The sequence below is a fragment of the Mus pahari genome, chromosome 21 (assembly GCF_900095145.1).
Source record: "Mus pahari chromosome 21, PAHARI_EIJ_v1.1, whole genome shotgun sequence".
Lineage (NCBI taxonomy): Eukaryota > Metazoa > Chordata > Mammalia > Rodentia > Muridae > Mus > Mus pahari.
Window position 1 is genome coordinate 26101082 of NC_034610.1, and position 8689 is coordinate 26109770.

Consider the following 8689-nt stretch of genomic DNA (forward strand, 5'->3'; position numbering starts at 1 on the left):
GTTAGTTCATATTGTTGTTTCACCTACAGGGTTGCAGCCCCCTTCAGCTCCTTGAGTACTTTCTCTAGCTCCTCCATTGGGGATCCTGTATTCCATCCAATAGCTGGCTGTCCCACACAGATTTTTAACCCAAGCAAATACAGACTCTTCATCTTTACCGAGTCTGCCTTGCCTTACTCCCAGTAAATGGTCTACACTGGAAACCAGCCTTCAGCAGCTTGTGTGGATGAGGCTGGCGTGAATAGACCTGGCTTCTGAAGGGAGAAGCTGTGGGCTGGCAGAGTGCATGCTAACATTACTGCAGCAGCAGGGGCTAGTAGCCGTTAGTTCAGTGTATCCCACCTCCCAGGAGCTGGCTGGTGGTCTGCCTTGCCTGGTCCTCCCTGCCCGGCATCGTGCCATCTCATAAACTTGTCCAGAGACCCCCTGAGAGCCCTCCAGATCTCAGCACAAAATGGCTGCATCGAACCACTCAAAGTTGGCTTCCACGTTGGACAAGTATAAAAGTGGGTACCAAAATGGATGCCCAGGAACCATCCCTCACGGACTGGCGGGCAGAGGCCGGGTCTGTGTGCAGGCTGGTTCTAGCATCAGAGATTCAGCCCGTGGAGGGCCTTGTCAGAGTAAACATAGCCTGGATCATAGACCAGACGGTCAGCCTGAAGCTACTGGGATCTCATGACAGCTGAGGTCAGAGCCTGGGAGGAGTAAAGAGCCCGAGGCAGGAACTGCGACGTAGGATGTGAGAACCATCAGGACAAAGTGAATTCTGAACGGGTCTTGAGTCAGGGCCACGAATTCACTAGATGAGAGAGGGTCACAAGGGCATGTGGTACTGCCTGCTCGGTGACACTCGCGAGCATCCCATCCCAGACCTGGTTTCACCTCTCCCTCTTGATATCACTCTCTTTATCTGAGGCAGCAGTTAGGTAGAGCAAGAAGACAAAAGCCAGGGCTTGTCGCCAGGAATTCCTGCTGGCCACCTGTTGCCCGTTGTGCACCTGTGCTAGGTGTGGTCCTCCCTCCCTCCCTCCTTGTGAATTCCTCTCCTGCCTCCCAGCCCCCTCTGAGTCATCAGGACCTAGATGTGGATGTTTGGAGGAAGCAGACACCATGCCTGGTTCAGGGATGCCCCTGTCTTTCAGGGACAGATGCAAATGTGCCATATTACTAGCCACAGAAGATGATTCCCACATAGGGAATCATGTTCTGCCAAGTCTCCAGTCTTGAGTGCTAAGACAGTAGCCACCCACCAGGGGGACATAGGACAGGCTCTGTGTTCTGGGAAAATAATTTCAAGCTTTAAGAAGCCAGAGCCGCAGCTTTGGCTGCCCCAGAGGACCCAACCACAGTGATCCCATGATCCCTAGCTCCAGAATGTCTGTAGGTGGGCGGGGCTGTGTCGAGGGATCGGCTCCCAGGAACACCTCGTAGAACAGAGATAAGTCTGAAACAGCTGTGTAGCAGGGCACCTCGCCACACATACAACCCTGCCTTTCCCCTGCAGGGTCATGGCTCTTATCACACTTTGACAGCCACCACCAGTCTGTAGCCTCGAAGTGACCTAGGATCTTCCAGGAAGCCAAGGGCCCATTCCTACCAGATCTGGACGCACATAGCTTTTCTCTGATGGCCGCCTGCCAGCAATGCAGATGAACTACTGTCTCTCTAGGGTACCAGACCTCCTCCCCACGAACCAAGATGGTGTCGTGGGGGATTTGCAAATGTTTTCGATTGTCTGTAGCATTTGACCTTGAATAGAAAAGGGTCTTTGTGGATGTAACTCAATAAACAGGGATAGCACCAAACAGGAGTAAGGGTGGCCCTATGTCCAACTGATAGGCATCCTTAAGAGAAGGAAGAGGGACATAGAGACAGAGGGAGGACAATGTAAGTAGAGACAGGGGAGAAGATGACCACATAACGGTGGGACAGAACCAAAAGCGACAAGTTCACAAGCCAAGGAGTCACGTGTGCAGTCACCACCAGTGAAGAGCTGAGAAACAGTCTCTGACCCTTGATCTGGGTATGGTGGCCTGTGCCCTTAACCCAGCACTTGAAAGCCAGAGCTCAGGCTGGAGAGATGGCTCAGTGGTTAAGAGCACCGACTGCTCTTCCAAAGGTCCTGAGTTCAAATCCCAACAACCACATGGTGGCTTACAACTACCCATAATGAGATCTGATGCCCTCTTCTGGTGTGTCAGAAGATAGCTACAGTGTACTTATTTATAATAATAATAATAAATAAATCTTTGGGCTGGAGCAAGCAGGGAATGGGGGGAAGGGCTTGACCGGAGCAAGCAGAAGTCCTAAATTCAATTCCCAACAACCAGATGAAGGCAGGCTCACAACCATCTGTACAGCCACAGTGTGTACTCATATATGTCGCGCCCGTCGCTCCTGCCTGCAGGATAGAAGGACTTCGACACGCAAAGATTCTTCCACAACTTCTTTATTCTCTTGCTTGCCGAGGCGAAAGGACCCCGAGCCCGAAACCCTCTGGTTTATATAGCCCTAAGGGGAACGTGTCTGCCTGTGATTGGTGCTTACTTCCGAACCTCATTAGCATCTCTGTGCTGGCTCATCGCGGAGCCTGGCGCATGCGCCTAGCAAGCTGTTTTTTCTCTCCCTTCCCCCTTTCGGGTCGGGCGCCATTTTGCTACGGCAGAATGCGGCGGCTTGCCATACATATACATATAATAAATAAATAAATAAATCTTAGAAAAAAGAGCTTGTCTCAAAAACAAACAAAAAAAGAAAGAAAGAAAAGAAAAGAAAGGCAGAGTTCTGTGAGTTCAAGGCTAGCCTGATCTGCATACTGAGTTCCAGAACAGCCAGAGCTATATAGTGAGACTCCATCTCAACAAAACAAAACAAATTCTTATACCGAGGGAACAGTGTCCTGCCAACACTTTGATCTTGGACTCATGGCTTCCAGGATGGAGAGCCAAGTGTCCGTCAGGGGAAGCACCTCTCACGGTCCTCTCTATAGCAGCCAGGAAGGAGTGAGCACAGCCAATGCCCCTGAACCCACTTCGGCCTCTGCTTCAGGCGGAAGAGCAAGCGCATCTAGTGCTTTCTGAAGCTCCTCTCTGGTGTGGTGGTTCGCACCGTCACATTCTGGTTTTGTCTCTCATTCCTCGGTGACTGGGCTGACTTTTCGGAATGTTCTCCAATGTTGTAAACAGAGCTGGGCTTCAGGAGTGATCCCTTTCCAGGTGGCCACTGAAGTTCTGACTTTTTACAGAAAATACCTGAAATCTAGATCATTGATCAAGAATTCATAAAGAATCTACAATTTAAAGGGGGGGTGGGAGAATGAATTTTAGAAGCCAAAACAGGGAAGAATGCACTATAAATACAACTACGTAAGAGGCCCAGCCTCGCTGAGCAGTTCAGAATGACAGAACCAGAGCTGGAACACCCTTGCCTGTGTGCGGGTCCAGCTGCTTTGAGAGTGTGATAGGCTCGTACTGTGTCAGGCACCTTGAACAATCTACATTTAAAAAGCCTGTGTTTCAACAAGAAGAAGTTGAAAAAAAAAAACAAAAAAACAAAAAACCAACCCACACCCACCAGTGGAGATCAGTTCCATGGCGTGTTAGATCCATGTTGACATGAATGTGTCAGATCTACTTTTATTGATATAAAGGACCTTTAAAAATTAGATGCAAGTAAGTTGAAAAGACAAATTTTTTTTTAAACCCAGCAAGCATTACCATCTGATGCTTATAAATGTGGCTGGGAATGAGACACAGTGTCTTCAGAGCAGCAACTGCTGGGGAGGGAGGAGGAAGATGGTTGTTGTCATTAGCATCAACTGCCAACCTGACAGACCTGGGAAGAAGGGATCTCAACTGCAGAATTGCCTCCAGCTGACTGTGTTGAATTTGTGATACATTCTCTTAACTGAAAGTTGATGTGGGGTGGCCCCGCCCACTATGGGTGGTCCTATTCCCTAGGCAGGGTGACCTGGACCCTATGAGTGCAGCAAGCCAGTAAGCCTCCATTCCTTTGTGCTCTCTCCTGCCTGCAAGTTCCTACCTTGAGTTCCACATGCCTTGGTTTGACAAGCTGAAAATTAGCATATAACACAGTCAATAAAAGCAACATTGGAGAGGCCACCAGAGGTGCTCTTGTCCTTCCTGCCTGAATCAGAAGCTAAAGTGAACTCAGAGCCACAGGCTGTGGCCACCCCTTCCCAGCTAATGTACAAAGGACCATGAGAGGTGGCTCACCTGACAGATTTGGCGCCCCATCCTTGAGTCCCATGAGTCCAAGATTAAGGCGTTGGTGTAACATAGAGGGTGTGAGGGCCTTGTGCTCATAAGTAAAGCCTCATGGAAACCAGGAAAGTTAAACACGCAGGCTTGTCTCTTCACAGGAAAGAGATACTTGCCTGTTTTCCACCACAATAGTTGGAAAAGGAAGAGTTTGCAGCCTGGTGACCCATGCTATCTGTAGGGCCAGGCTTCACTTGAATCCCCCAGACTATTAGGTTTGTCTTTCCCAAACTCTTTCCTCTAGGTCCTGAGCAGAGCTTCTCCGTCCATGAGAAGATAGTCAATGAGTCTTATGGAGATGTCACTTGTTCTTTGCAACAGCAGAGGTTAGACCAGTCCTGACTCCTACAAGTTAATACCTTACCTCAGTCAGTCTCCTTAGACCTGTGTCTTCAACATGGTGTCTCAGTCATGAGACGCCATGTTTTATAAACGATGTCATATGTACTTTGTAAAGACTTTTGGATGCTGTACACAGGCCTGAGTTCATTGGCATCAGGAAACATTTTTCCAAAATTGTGCTATGCTTAAATATGCTTAAAAGATACTGCCTGGTTATCAGACGCTAGAAGTTTGAACCAGCACCAGCTAAACAAGTCATCCTGGATGGGATGGTCTTTTCTCAGCTTCTGTGAGTTGTTTCTCTGTGGGCCATAAGCAATTGAAGGGACTCCCCCCACCAGCTGACACCCAACACAGGAGGCAACTTTGATTTAAATAGAAGCAGAGTGCAGGAATCCAGGCGGAACAGCTGTGCGTGAGAGAATGGAATTAACTCCGGTTCTTTTCAAGCTCTGAGACAAAGTGGTTTGTACATTGAGATATTTGTTAAAATCCAAAGGAACAAAATATTCAGAGCGACAGCTTCTGCAATTTTATACTCACAGAAATTAATGTCAAGGGAGGCCAAGAAAGGGGAGAGAAAGGCCTCTGTTAGTGAATTTGCAAGACGGGGTACAGAGATGTATTGTTTGGGATCCTTTAGGAGGAGGGATGGGTAGATAGATGGATAGATAGATAGATAGGTAGATAGATAGATAGATAGATAGATAGATAGATAGATAGATAGATAGATAGGTAGATAGGTAAATAGATAGATAGATGAGATAGGTAGGTAGACAGATAGACAAATAGAATTTTTTTTTCTGTCAGGCACATCTTGACAGATCATAGCAGGGTGGACGAAATGGACTCCAAGACCACTCTTATCTTCCTATCTCACCCAGCCACACACATTTGAGGCTCACACTCCTGTGTGATCTGAGTGGAACTTCGGGCCCTCTCAATACAAGCAGCCCACCATGGTAACATTGCTTGACCAGGACATTTTCAAGCCCACCAGCATCTCCTGCGGCCATGCTATGTATCTCTGCTATAGATGAGTGTGTCTGTCCCAGTGCATGTCCTGGTGCCATGTCATCATGTTTATGGTGACCTTGGTATGAAGAAGCCTAAATTTCCCCTTCCTTGGCCATTGTGCACTGTATGCCTGACTTGGAGAATCAGGCAATTCCTGGCCAAGAAACAAAAGGAAAACAGGTTTTTTTTGTTTGTTCATCTTTTTCGAGACAGGGTTTCTCTGTATAGCCCTGGCTGTCCTGGAACTCACTTTGTAGACCAGACTGGCCTCGAACTCAGAAATCCACCTGCCTCTGCCTCCCAAGAGCTGGGATTAGAGGCGTGCGCCACCACGCCTGGCTTGAAAACAGGTTTTTTAAGAAACAGGTACAACTCTTAAACTGCTGGAGGAGAGCCATGCAGAGTCTGGAAGGATGGTCTGGTGATGCCATGATGAACTGGTGAAGCCATGATGAACTGGTGAGTACTTACCCTGACTTATGCTTATCTATCCATTCTATAAGAGGGAGTTGGTTTTTGTTGATTTTGTTTGTTTAAACTTGGTCTTATTTAAATTGGGGATTGGATTTGCTTTTTATCTGCTCCACAAGAGTAAATTGGTTGGGTCAGTAATAATATATATACAACACCCCTCCCCACAAAATGCTAACTTGGCTGTCAGTCATTGGCGAACATAGCATTATGGGTATGTACTGTAAATGACATCTCTTCTTTGTAAAAAATGTTACTACATTTAGTTACTTTGTATGTGTGTTCTTATGTGCATTTGTGTGTGTGTGTGTGTGGTGGGCCACTAACAACTTGGGGGAGTTGATTCTTTCCTTCTGCCATGTGGGCCCTGGACCTTAGGTCTTTGGGCTTAGCAGCAAGCACTATTTCCCACACCACAACATAAAGGTCCCTCACAGATTAGCCACATGCCTAGAGCCCTTGTGGCCAACTTGTTTTTAAACATCTTGGGGGGGGGGGTTACCAGAAAGTTAATATTTGCTGAGTTCCCTCCCGCAGCCAGAAATTCTATTGAACGAAGAACAAACAGTCAATATTTATTAGCCATCACCGGGTGCACAGCCTCCAGCCAGGTGCCTTGGAAGATATGAAGAGAACCGGTGGCTACTGTTGATAAAAATGCTGGCTGTGGAGGGAAATGCCGAATTCCAAACCCAGGCAGCAATTACCCCACACTGTCACTGTTGTATGTCAGCTAGACCTATTGGGAAGGACTGAGCGGGTGAGGTGTCTATTTCATACATGCGCAGTGGGTTAAAGGGGACAACCAGTGCTCTGCAACCTTGGGACTAGCATATCACTTCATCTGGCAGAGGCAAAAGTGGCTTTGAGTGGAAGCGGCATGATGGCTAAGGAAAGGAAAGTGACAAGAAACGCCACTAAGGAATGGGGCATGGGACGATCCAGGGTGCCAAGACACAGAGATAGATGCTGGAAGAGACCCAAACCGGAAGCATCCTGTTCAAGGACCATCTGCAGACAGCAGTTAGGGCCTGGGTTGCTCACCTTTGTTTAGAGGGGAAGGGACCGTTCCTGCACACCACCTTGTGCTACCACTGGGGTTGATGAATGGAAATGGCCAAGTCGGGCTTTCTTTTCAATTCCATTGACCACTAGTGTGAAGAGCAATTAGATGAGACTACTCACTGAATGTATTTGCCACAATGCATAAAAAAAATAAATAAATAGGAGTTTTATAACCTGGAAAATTCCCTTTTTCTTTCCCTTAAAACGATACCAAGTTGTTCTGTCATAGTGCCGTCCTATATGTAAATTGTATTGCTATATATAAAGTATGTTTTGAAAGAAGGAAGAGGAAGAAGAAGAAAACAGGAAGAAGATGATGATTGTGACGAGTGATAGGAGAAAGTCGAGCCAGATCTTATTGGATGCTAATATCTTAACTTCATATTCAGTGAAGATATCACAGAAAAGATGCAGAGAGTGAGGCCGGCGGTTCAGTTAACATGAAGGGTTTCCAAGGGGAGACTTATTTCCTGCTTGGAGAGAGGTGGAAAAGCAGAAAAACTCATTGGTCATTGTTGAGGCAAAATATCTGAAACAATGTATAAGATGAAGGACTTCCTGGGCTGGAAGTTTCAGAAAGTAACTGGACTCCATAGGCTCAGACAAAACATAGGGTAGGGTGGTAGGGTGTGTGGTAGAGCCCCGTGGTGAACGGGAGACCAGCGTGCTGCTGTTCATTATGGTTATGGTGATCTTGTCCAGCAAATTCCACAGGCTCTTAACACTGGGGCCAGTTGGATTTGCCCCACTGTTGCTGGTCAAAGCCCACACTTCACGCCACAGTGACTTCCTCCCCTAGGCAGAGCTTTGGCCCCGGTTGTCCTTGAGTTTCTCTCTCCCCTGAGCCTCTTCTACTGGGGGAGGGATGGGCTTCTTCCTGCTCACCTCCCTAGTGCCTCACAAGACAGAGGGTAGCCTTTGCAGGGCACAGCGAGCAGAATAAACAAGCTTTGGTAATAAACACTGATGCCCTGGCCCAAAGCACAGCTGTCAGAAGCGTGTGCCCCAGCTCTGTGCCGTAAGGGCAGACGGTCGCTATCGGTGACTGCCTGACTCTGAGCAGCCATAGGACTCCTAAGGGATTAGAAAACTGTCTCCAAGGCTGTGCAGTTGCTGGCTGATCTGGCTGGACAGAGCTGGGTAAAGCAGCAGCAGGCAGTATCCTGGGCCAGCTCCCTCTACTGCTATGAGGGCTATTCAGATTGTAATCGATACTCTTGTGTGCCCAGGTACAGTGCAAACAACACAGCCATAAAGCAGAAGGGATGATAAGTGACTCATGGGTCATTAGGAGGCTTCTGAGTGATAAGGACTAGGGAGCGTGAGGAGCCAGGGGTGCCCACCCTTTGTGACCTGGCACGCCTTCACAATAATCAACAGGGAAAATCTTCAAGCCATTGTAGAACTCACCCAAAGTCACTGACAGGGGACTCGCAGCATAGCATGAAGTGGACCAGAAGGGTATTGGATCTCAAATCTAATTTATAGCCAGGCAGTGGTGGTGCACGCCT